The following is an 11415-nucleotide window of genomic DNA, read 5'->3' on the forward strand; positions in this document are numbered from 1 at the left end:
CACCTCACCATCCATCTCTCTCACATACATATCAATCATATACATGTAAGATGTTATCTTATCATAGATATCTAAATGATGGAAATCATATCACTAACATTATGAACAGTATATTATTTAAATGTAATATATTTAACTGATAATTAAATATAATTTTTCCACTTAAGAACATATTACTTTCGATAGAAGATAATCGAACATCATTTAAATTAGATTCGATTGTTTTATAATATTATTAAAACTTTGTTAGTTATTAAAGGATAATTATATAAGTAAAAACAATTTTTCACAGTCTGTAATGACATTTTCAAGAGTTTTATTCCAACTAGTTGTATATAATATATCAATGTGTGATACCTATAGTAACATATACCAACATAATGCTTAATCATTACATTATAGAGAGATATTTCACATATCATTAAAATTAAAAGTGTAATATATTTATATGATAGTTAAATATAATTTTTTTCCTATGTAGGTATATATTATTTTTGGGAGAAGAAAATCGAATATGATTTAAATTAGAATCCATCTTTTATAATATATTATCGATAGCTATTACCCCTCCAACAGTTATTAAAGGATAATTAAAAGTGATACACTTTCATAATAAAATATCAATATAAATTATACTAATATAATATTATATTCGAATTTACATAATAGATATTTTACTCAATATTATTTAATTAAATATGAATAATACTCGACATTATTTCTTTACACATGAACTCGATCGCGAAGTATATGATCAATCAGATAGGTATAGGTAGATTGTAGAGTATGGATATGTATAATAATATAGTATATTTTCTATAATAAACATGAATAAGAGGGGTAAGACTATTTATGGATTGGAGGAGGTAAGCGTAAGACCGTATATTGATAGGAGAATGGAAGAGGATTTTTAGGAGGAGGTTGTATGTATATGATAGGAAATCAGCCCTCTTATATCTGACCTCGTTACATAGTGTTAAAGTATATGGTATATCTATTTTTCATAATAGGTTTATCATAACATATTGATATCTACAGTTAAGATATTAGAAAACTTGATCTATCATGTTAATATAAATATAATAATGTAATTTTTCTAATGAGTTTTATTTGAATGTGAAATTTCTAGGCTAATAGAAAAAATATAGTAGCTAATTATATTATTGGTATTGGTAATGTTATGTATAAACACCACTCTACATAATATGTATTAAATATGTATAAATATTATTTATATTGAAATACATATAATCTTATACTTAAATGTATATTACTATCGAAATAAGATAATTGAATATCATTTAAATTAGATTTGATTGTTTATAATATTATCGAAGGCCATTAACACTTCAGAATTTATTAGAGGATAATTAAAAGTGGAAGACTTTCTTAATAACATTTCCAATACTTTCATCCGCTGGTAGTTGTATACAATATCTCAATGTATTATATTTGAATATAATATATAATATATAATTTCTACTATATAGAAGAGGGTGGTGAGGAAGGTATATACATAAATAGAGGGGTATGTATATGATAGGAATAGATAAGAGGGGGGGTATGTAAGTTATAGGCATTGATGGGAGGGGGGGGGGTAAGGCTGAGCATGGATCGTAGGGGGATGGGCAGGGCATGACATGGATGAGAGGGGAGGGGGCACGGCCGAGCACGGTCGCGATAGCTCGAACCATAGGGCGGGCGGGGTAGCCGGATTCGCCGGATTTGCGGGGGACCCAGAACCCACTAAAACATACTACTATTATTTATCTGTGATAATAAAACCGCCAATTCAATTGATAACTTCAAACCCACGTGGACGTTGTCAATGCGACAGCGTCTGGCCGTTAAGAGGACGTGATACCCGCATGTGTTGTCTCCGTCTTACAAATGCGTAACATGATACATTTTTCGCTCAGCAGAACACGTGTAGCTCCGTTAACTTAAAAATTAGAGTGAACTGATCTCTTATAAAATTTAAAGGTAATATTATTATCTAGACAACCTCATATGCTTTTTATTTTATATCAAATTTAAAGCGAGTTATGAGTATTTTAAAATTGTGAATTTTTTGTGCATCTTAAAATACTCATAACTTCCTTTAAAATTTAAATATATTAAAAAGCATATGAGGTTGACTAGATAACAATCATACCTTTAAATTTTATAAGAGGTCAATTCACTCTAATTTTTAAGCAAACGGAGCTACACGTGTTCTGCTGAACGTAAAATTTACTATATAATGCACTTGTAAAACAGTCCTCTTAAAGTATTTCTCTATTATTATTATCGAAAATATATTATATTATACTTTTTAGGTTAATACTTGTGTACTTCTGCAGTTCTATTACTTCTATTCAAATTATCAACATTAATATTTAATACCTTAGATAAGTATATAATATATAATATATTATTATAATTTATAATACTTGACAATAATTTTACCGTTAGGTTTTCTTTGTATTTTGCCGAGTTTGTTGTCGAAATAAGATCTGTTATGATTTATTGTCATATTTTTGCCATCGTCATCATCATCAGATATGTTCCACCGGCCAGAGGGTGAGTTCATTAATGTCACATTATTTTCTGAATCAAATATTATTAAATAAAATAATATTGTTTAAAACTCATAGTACTTAACGTTAATTTGAGCTCAAAATTATTTATTGTAGTTAATATAAAAAAAGTAGGTATAAATATTAAGTAGGTACTAATAGCTGATAACAGGAGTGTTATTTTAACTTTTTGAAAAGTATGCTAATAATTAGAAAGGCCAAAATAATTATCTGTAGACCAATATTATGTATTGTAATTTGTACTGTAGAGTTATTGCTAACAATTATACAAATCTTTATATTGCCCATGTAATCTTATTATAATAATATATTATACCTACTTAATAATAATAACTTTGTACTTAATTTATTTAAACTTAAATTTAAATATTTATAGACACAATTGTACCAAAAAGTATTTATTTTTTTTCTCAAAATACTGGGCCTAGGAATTCTAAATTACATTAATAGTATGTAAATATGTAATGTACATAAAACAAATCCTGAAATCCTCAATTATTCATGAAATATGCTTTATATAAACCAAACATTTTCATATTTAATTTAAATAATTTAATAATACATTAATAATAATACCACAATTACATAACCATGGTCGCCAATACTTAAGACCAATAAACAAAAAAATTATTCTTGACTTGGGCAAAATGAATTATTGTCAGTCCAAAAAATAATTTTGATAAACTTGAAGTCTTACCTACCTATATTATTCATAAAGCCATAAACATACCTCAAATAACGCCCCTGACCTACTGATCTATACTCAGGTCATAATACTATATTTGTAAGTTATCAGATTTAAATATATATTTTTCATACCATTAAAAAATTGTTTTTGAGATGATTTTTGAAATGTTTCACATAACAAATTTGGTTTGTCATTTATCCAACAATTCTTTTTCCTCGTCCATTCATCATCAAATGACGTATTTTGTGATTTTCTTGTGCCTATTTTTAATACATACTATATTATTGAAGGAATAGTTTACTTAAAGTACCTACTTACATTTTTCACTAGTTTTTGTTACCTATAAGTTTTTAAGGAGTATATATCATGTCGGTATCCGAATCATCAATATCTGTAATATCTAATATTATATTGGATAAGTGCTTACAACTTAATTAACTAAGTTAGTCATTGTATTATCAGTTTTCCCTATAAACTTGGGAGGACTTAGTACTGTCTGCGAAACGGCCTCTAATTTTTTTGTTTTTTTTAGTCTTTTGTGTTGAATTATTTAAACAATTATTGCTGTTAAATTGTTTTTTGTAGTTTCCTTAGTTTGATGATGACAAATCTGATGTAAATGTTGCTTTAGTAGCTTTCATCTTAGCTTCTTTTACAAAATATTAATTCAATTAACTAAATTAAGAATAAAAGATATTAAGATTGAAATTGATATTGGTCAATATAGAGGTACCATAAAAATAAAAGCTCAGGACACCAAAACTCTTAATCCGGCTCGCTGTACACTTACCGCAACGTGTGGTCCTAAACTTTTGAAAACATAAGTTGCTAGTTTACCTCAAAATAAATAAGTAGACAAAGTACATTAGCAAACAATACCGTCGTGAATCGTAAGGAATACGTGTTGCACTGCGTATAATCTATACATATAAAAAATATTATATATAACAGTCGTAAAGCGCAAGACTGAAAATACTTATAAGTAGGGCTAGGATTTATATGCAATAACAAATTGTAAAATATGCATTTGATTTACCAAAATATGCAAAAATATGCAAAAACAAATTTTTATTATTTCTAGATATGTATTTTTATCATAATTCATAATTTATTATTATTACATTAAATATAAGTTTATATAATTACATTAAATATTAGTTTATATTATTACACGCTACTATGATATGTTGTTTCAAATTTTCAAATATGAACGACCGGCGATTTGAACGTAGAATAGATTTATACTGACTAAAACTCCTTTCCACATCACACGAGGTTATTGGTGCATATTTGAATGACGCGATTTTCCCTGGAGTTAGATTAATATCAATATCTTCTTCTTCATTTTCATATTCACCGTTTATAATTCTATGAATTTTTAATAGTGTTTTAAATCCCTTATTTTTTTTTAGTATAAAATCCATTTTAGTTTTTACCAATTCTGCTACTCTCCCGTTACATTTATTCAGTTTATCTTTCACATTTAAAATAGTGTTTAAACCTTCGTCAAGGGATAGTGTACTTTTTTCTAGGTTAGTAATAGCTTGGCTGAGAAAATGCTGTACCACCTGAAAACGTTTTGTTACGGGCACAGCTTGATCACAAATAATACAATATAATATTTTACCATCTGTTTTAAAAACGTCACTTGAAAATTCTTCTACAAATTGACGTAACTTGGCACTTTCACTTTGTACTTTCAGCATTTTATAAAATTGTTAACTGATACTGTTATTAAAACCACTCAAATTTTAAGTATAAGTGTCCGCACATTTACGCAACACACGTCGTACTAATGAAATTAAATACGTCGTTAAATAATGTGTAGGTAATCCTATCGGTCGTAGATAAGATAAGATTAGATGGGTAATATTTATACTATATATTTACAATTCGACGGATAAACCAAAAACTATCGGTATTATGAAATAAATGCCATTTAAAATTAACAATAATTTATAAAAATTTAAAAATTTAAGTTAAAAAAAAAATAAAAAACCTTAAAATCTATAAATATGCAATTATATGCATTGTGTTCAAAATATGCAAAAATATGCAAAAAAAAATTGATTTTATTTAAACGAGAGTAAGCAAAATCGTGGACAAATTTGACAAACGATCGATTTGGACTTAAGGAAAAAAACATGCAAATGCATATAAATCCTAGCCCTACTTATAAGTGATGGCTCTCCACCGGAAACGCCAATTGTGAGGAGCACGAATTTTTGTCGACTGAATCATGTATTGTCGTCTTCGCGAGGTTGACCCGATGGTCGTATAGTCATTCAAAACAACAATACATGCATTATATTATATTACTATAAATGTAAGTAAGTGTGTGTGTGTATGTGTGTGTGTGTGTGGGTTTGTACAGCGTATCTTATGACATCCACAATCGAGATACAAGCCGGCGTTATGACTTCTGAGTGTCATATTGACCTCCGAAATCCGGAGGTCACAAGAGTTGATGTCATTTTCGTAATTATAACAAGTTTTTACCCTATAAATTGTCTTTCCAAGATCGGAATCCATAAGGTCCAAAATAACATTATTGTGTGTAACACTGGTGTGTTAAATAGTACCAATTTTTGAATATAGGCGGCGCAACACTTTAAGATTTACACGGTTTTATGGTGTTTACACATGCTAAAAAAGTATAAGCGCTATTAAAGCATCCAACTGATTATTATTCAACATTTTACACGTCTGGGTCAGGGGACGCTACTATTGACTCACAATAATAATATCACAATAATAATACAAATAACAATACACAAAATTGCTAACTATAATTTCTATAAGTATAAAAATACAGACCACCTATTACCTATTACACATCGACAATATCAACATGTATTGCAATATCTACGTAATGAACTTCAAATACAATGTAATACAGCTATTAAAGTACTAACTAAATTCTATGAATTGAATATCATATTTTCATAATTATTTATTAATTTCCATAATGATGTAAATATTGCAAAAAAATCATAAGCCAACATGTCTGTGTGATATCTAAGCAAAGACGAGGAACTTCGCACCTTTATGACTTCCTAATTTACACACTTACATATCATTAAATGAACATATTTTAAAATAGTGTAGGGCCACGCATAGACGGCCGTTACTACAAACTTGACACGATTATATATATATATATATATATATTATATTTTAATAATATTAACATTTACATAACAATGAATAAGTAAACAGTAGTAATAAACAACGTAATAATATATTATAAGACAAAAACTAATTAGTGCCCGTGAGCGTGTGCAGTCCGGACACTCCGCTGACACACGCACACGACACAAGACGGCACAAGACTGACTAATCAGTCTATAGTGACTAATCACTAATAACTAATCGTCGCCTCGGCGGCACGAGCAGGCAGGGCTATCACTTATCACACTACAGCTCGGCCATCCTGACGTTCGGATCGTCCTCGATCCGTATAACACAATATAATAATTAAAAAAAAAATAACAGATCAAGTATAATATCATGTATACAATGAAAATAAAATAAGAACAATAAAAATTAAATAATAATAATAATAAGCGAACACTCACTGATAGTACCTAGTAGGTAATACTTAAAAAAAAATACATTTTTTTTTTTTTTTAACATACAAAAATTAATACTGTTTAACCCAATGTTTTATGTCTCTCACGGCCACGACTGTATTCAAAGGTATTTGGGTCACCTGGTGCCCTTCAATATCAGAAACAATATATCGGTCATTGGGAAGGACCTTATCTATCTTATATGGACCTTTGAATTTAGGCAATAATTTTTTACAAATATTTGGGGTAGTGTCAACATTTTTAATCATGACATACTCGCCGACAGAGTACTGCATGGCCGGTCGTTTAGTCGAATCATAGTAAGCCTTATTATTTAGTTGTCCTATGCGTATGTTTTCCTGAGCATTTTGCCTAATTTTATCAAAATTACGTTGATCATTTTCAGTTTCATTAAGCGCTTGTAAGTATAATCTAACATAATCTGTTGGCTCTCCTATTTGATCAATACCAAATAATAATTTACTAGGTGTATTTTGTATCGATCTATTAAAAGTATTATTTACAGCAAACTGTATTTGATACAAATATTCATTCCAATTTTGACTATGCTCGTGCATAAGTTTTGATAACATAACCGTTAACCCTCTGTTGTATCGTTCTACCTGTCCGTTTGCCGACGGCGTACCTACTGCTGTTTTTATATGTTTAATATCATATCGCTCGCAAAACTCTTTAAACACGTCAGAACGAAAACATGACCCACGGTCCGATATTATTTTGATCGGTTTACTATAGTGTAAAAAGTATTGTGTTAATCGTAAACATGATTCTTTAGCGGCAACTGTGCGGACTGGATACAAATTTAAAAACTTACTAAATGCGTCCACCACAACCAAAATGTGTCTGAAACGACCAAAAGTTTGGTTTAACGGACCATAATGGTCAATATGAATTGTCTGAAATGGTTTGTCTCCCTTGTCGATTAAATTTAATAACCCTTCGTCCTTACCGTTTTTAGGCGAAAATATAATACATTTGAGACAGTTGCTAATATATGTCTTAACGTGATCACTTAATTTCGGAAACCAGTAAATTTGTTTAATTAACTCAATAGTTTTATTTGTTCCTACGTGACACATGTCGTCATGACAGGAACGGATTACTTGGTCACGCATGCTAGTCGGTACGTAAAATAGTAATCTATCATTATTTTTTCGATATACTAACCCGTTACGTAATTCAAACTGTGGGTGTTCTGAGCGTTCTAGTTCTCTGGAAATAGAACTAATTTCGGGGTCAGTTTGTTGTTTAATAGCAAGGGCCTGATTAAATGTACAACCTTCTATTACTAAAATATGCTTACAACGACTTAACGCGTCAACGTGCTGCATTTGCGACCCGGACCTATGCTCTATCTCATACAAAAAATTTTGCAAAAACATGGCCCACCTAGCGATTCGAGGGTTTATATCTTTTTTTTTAGCGTCAGTGCAACACTATTACAATCGGTTACTATCTTAAATTTTATACCTTGTAAATATACGCGGAAACGCTTAATAGAATTTATAATAGCTAACATTTCTAGCTCATAACTATGGTAACGCGATTCGGACTCAGTAGTCCTATGACTATAATAAAAAATCGGATGGAAATGATTATCGGGTTGCTTCTGAAACAAAATTGAACCATATCCATGGCTACTAGCATCACAGTGAAGCTCTGTTATTGCATTGGGATTATAAATGGCTAATAACGGTTGTTCCCCGAGTTTTGATTTAATAGAATCGAACGACCTCATTTGCTCCTCTCCAAACTCGTATGGAATATCTTTTTTGAGCAAGCTATAAAGTGGTTTAGCAATAATTGCAAAATTCGGAATGAATCGTCGAAAATAAGACGATAAACCAATGAAACTTTGGAGTTCTTTATTATTTTGTGGTACAGGGTAGTTTTCAATTATTGAGACGTTTTTAGGATTCGGTTGAATACCGTACTGATTTACACAATAACCTAAGTAAATTACCTCACATTTCAAAAATTGACTTTTGTCTAGACGGATCTCTAACTGTTTATTTTTCATTACTTTTAATACTCTAGACAGGAGCTCTAAATGCCCTTCAATAGTTTCTGTGGCTAGCATAATATCGTCAAAATATACGATCACCTCATTTTTACGAATAAATTCGTCGAAAACATTTTGAATAAACCGGCTAAAACACGAAGGCCCATTAGCTAACCCAAACGGCATTTTTAAAAACTCGAACTGCCCTAATGGTGTCGTAAAAGATGTAAACTTAATCGAATCGTCTGCAACATATATATGATGAAACCCATCCTTTAGGTCCAAGCATGTAAAATATTTTTTTCCGCGTAATAAATCTAAATTATCGTCTATTAACGGCAGCGGGTATCGGTCTTTCACAACATATTTATTTAACTCGCGGTAATCAACACACATCCTAAAATCTCCATTCTTTTTCTTAACCAGTACTATGGGGCTACTGTATTCGGAACTACTACGTTGAATAATCCCTTTGGTCAACATGTTATCTAACATTTTTTGTAGGCAGTCTTTTTCGAAAAAAGACAAACGCCGGGGGCGAAAATAAAACTGTTTATCATTTTTTAATATGATGCGTATCTCAGGACGATAGTCATCAGCTGTACTAATGACACTTTCATGGTTAACATAGGACTCTACATATATTTTTTAACTTTTTGTTTAATATCATCCGGCAGAGTATCCTCAACATTCAAATTAATATCAGCATCATCTCTTTTATAATCAGTGTAATTAACAGATAAAATTTCGGCAAACGATATATTATTATCAACTTTTTTAAAGCTTACTTCAATATGACCATCTGACACGTTTAAATTTACTCTAGGGTGAGATAAAAAATTACGACCCAATAGGCAATCATTTCTCATGGCATTGCCGGGCACCACGTGAAAACATAAATTAATCGGGGCATCAAGTTCACTATGAAAAATATTCGCATCAAACTGGTCTACTATATTTAGTTTAGAACCATTAATACCTACTAAATCCGATTTTGGAGGCACGACCCCAGACACGTATGGGACAACAGTCGATTTAATTAGACTAACAGGACTACCCGTATCTACTAATGCTTGTACATCGATAGACTCACTATTGGGAAACTTAATGCTAACATTTAACATATATGGGGGTACAATATGTGTGGGGGACCGTTCCAAAACAGAGACATGCTCACCACCGTTGTTGTCTTGACGCTCACCTTGGCGACCTGGACAGTTCCGCGCCGAATGACCCGTTGAATGACAGCTATGACAGGTTCTCGTTGGACACGAAGACGCCAGATGCCCGATCTTTCCACAGCTATAGCACGTGACACTCGACGTATCCCTTGACGGCTTCATTCTTGTATCAATAGTGGATCGTTGTACCGTATTCCGATCTCTATCGCGGTTGTCAGAACTGGCTTTTCGATTGCCGGTATAACTTTGAGTTGTTTTAGCAGGCTCGGTCGATCGGATTCGATTGATCCTGGCATTTTTCAGATTATTGTAAGAATTAATATCAGCTAATAATTCGTCTTCACTTAAATGTGTGCGCGCTATCAAATAGTTACATAAATCGTGAGAATAAACACCTTCAACTATCTGTTGTTTAGTTTCGTTAAACGGTAACGAGATTTCACGGCAGAGGCGTGCTTTGTGGTGAAAATACTCTATGACGCACTCGCCCTTGGTTTGAACGCCGTTCGACATAATTCTTACGCGATCAACTGTGCACAACTCGTTTCCCACAAATGTATTATTAAACTGGTCAACAAAACTACCCCAACTTGAAAATGTACGACCAACGTACCAATTTTTTGACGGACCATCCAATTTTGTATGTACTATTTCTAGTTTGAAACTGTCTGGCCAATTATGCAATTTTGCCACACCTTCAACGGATTTCAACCATGCTCTCGCATCCGTATTAGATTCACGTCCAGAAAAAGTACTAATCGAATTATTAAAGTCTGGCATGACGTAGTAACCGTTATTAGAAGTTGACGGCGAACGTGTTGACTGCGCACGTATGTTATCATTGTTATTGTCTTCATTACGCAATATCCGTGATAACAACAATCGGTTCTGCTCTATTAGCGCTGTCAATGCATCTCGCATTCCACTATCACTGGTAGTGGTTACACTCCCGGACGACTGGTTAGTATTTGGTGGTAACATGTTTGTTATTGACTGCGAACAAAGCTGCTCCGTAGACACTTGGGGCTGCAATGGTGGCTGCACTGTAGCCTGCTGCGACCCGCTTCGTAAACGGCTAGACGACCAAACCTCGTGGTTTTCGGCGTCCTTCTGACCCGTTTGACCGTCATCCATTTTGAATCAATAGAAGTTAGGCAAAACAAAATATGCGACACAAACCGAACGACTCGACGACTAATTTCGCGATAATGACAATACACAATTACTTTGAGGGCAACTGAATTGTATCCCACTTCTGAACTGTAGGGCCACGCATAGACGGCCGTTACTACAAACTTGACACGATTATATATATATATATTTTATATTTTAATAATATTAACATTTACATAACAATGAATAAGTAAACAGT

This window comes from Diuraphis noxia, unplaced genomic scaffold (assembly GCF_037042655.1).
Source record: "Diuraphis noxia isolate RWA-SAM2 unplaced genomic scaffold, SU_Dnox_SAM2 contig0001, whole genome shotgun sequence".
NCBI lineage: Eukaryota > Metazoa > Arthropoda > Insecta > Hemiptera > Aphididae > Diuraphis > Diuraphis noxia.